The following is a 1379-nucleotide window of genomic DNA, read 5'->3' as shown; positions in this document are numbered from 1 at the left end:
ACACACACACAAAGAGAGAGAGAGAGAGAGAGAGAGAGAGAGAGAGAGGATGGAAAGTGAGAAAGCAAGCCACGAGGTCTAGGACTCGAACCATGGTCAACCATGTGGGAGTGTCCAGCACCTCAACCACCATGTCACCTGCTGGTCCCTTATCCTTCTTTCTTAATCTACCTGTTTCCTTGCTGTCTTTGCTCACTACCTCATATGCTTTGAGACAAACTAGGAATCTACTTAAAGATATTTAGAGCTCCTGGTGAAACCTGAAGGCACTGTCTCAGAAGTGGCAGAGGTAGGATGAGTACCCGAGTTCCTCGGCCTCCTCCCCAGAACACCCAGCTCTCAGCACTCTAAGTCAGGCCTATGATGTGTCTGTAGCATGCTGGAGAATTCACGGGGAGAGCAAGGAGCAGAGCTCTCTCCTCCCAGAGACCAGTCTGACTCCTCCACAGCTATCTGTTGAGTATTTATCTGCTGGGACCTGGCAGGTGAGAGGTAGAGATGAGGTCTCTGTCCATGCCATGCTAATAGACTGGGTCTGACCCAGTTCCAAAGACCAAGCCTACTCTGATTTTTTTTTTTGCCATTTTGTTTTAAAGTTTATTCCTTTGTCTCATGAGTGAGACAGAGAGAGAGAGAGCACCCCCAACAGGGTACTGACACTGCAGTCTCACCTCCGTCTCAGCTGTCCCCGGAGCATGAGCATGCAAGTGCCCAGTGCACTCAGGGAAGTCTCCAGATGTGAATCTGGAACTTCCCCGTGTAAGTCAGCCTTGCAGGGCATCAAGATTTGCCACTGTGCCACCCTCCAACCCCCCTTCCTCAGAATTTGATCTGACTCCTAGTCTGCTCCGGTCCAGACGATCTTCTGAGAGAAGAGATCACTTAGAGTAAATATCCCTTGAAGATAGCAAAGAGAATAAATGCCTAGTCCAGAGTGTGTACAGACCTCCGGTATGGCATGTGTTTCACAGAGAGACAGGTAGGTATAGACCTCTACTCTGTGTAGACATAACTAAGAGAGGAGCCCAATATCTTTACACCTTTAAAGGCGTTAAGAGGGGAATCACAGAGGAACCTGCTGACATTAGAATCCCAGAACAAGATTTGCTCTCTCTGGTAGTATGAGAAATGTTCTAATATCTAGAATCTCACCTTGTAGGTTTGGTTTTGTTTGGGGAGATTTTTGCTATTAGACTGTGTGTGCTTGCCAGAGAGACACAACTTGACAGAAAGTGAGAAATCATCACCCAGAGGAAATGGCCATGCCACAATCTCTTCTCCATTCTCCTCTTGGGATTTTGGGCATGCATGCACATGGTATTTTTCTTTCTTTTTTTCTTTCTTTCTTTCTTTCTTTTTTTTTTTTTTTTTTTTTTTTT

The 1379-nt window shown here is 46.2% G+C and overlaps 1 protein-coding gene across 1 annotated transcript in view; it reads left to right on the top strand.

Moving 5' to 3' along the window:
• FLT1 (fms related receptor tyrosine kinase 1) overlaps positions 1 to 1379 on the top strand; it is a 178965-nt gene that overhangs the window by 163955 nt on the left and 13631 nt on the right. The gene's annotated exons all lie outside the window — the stretch shown is intronic.

Source organism: Tupaia chinensis, unplaced genomic scaffold (genome assembly GCF_000334495.1).
Source record: "Tupaia chinensis unplaced genomic scaffold, TupChi_1.0 Scaffold144045_1, whole genome shotgun sequence".
NCBI lineage: Eukaryota > Metazoa > Chordata > Mammalia > Scandentia > Tupaiidae > Tupaia > Tupaia belangeri.
This window is presented reverse-complemented; position numbering and strand designations above follow the sequence as displayed.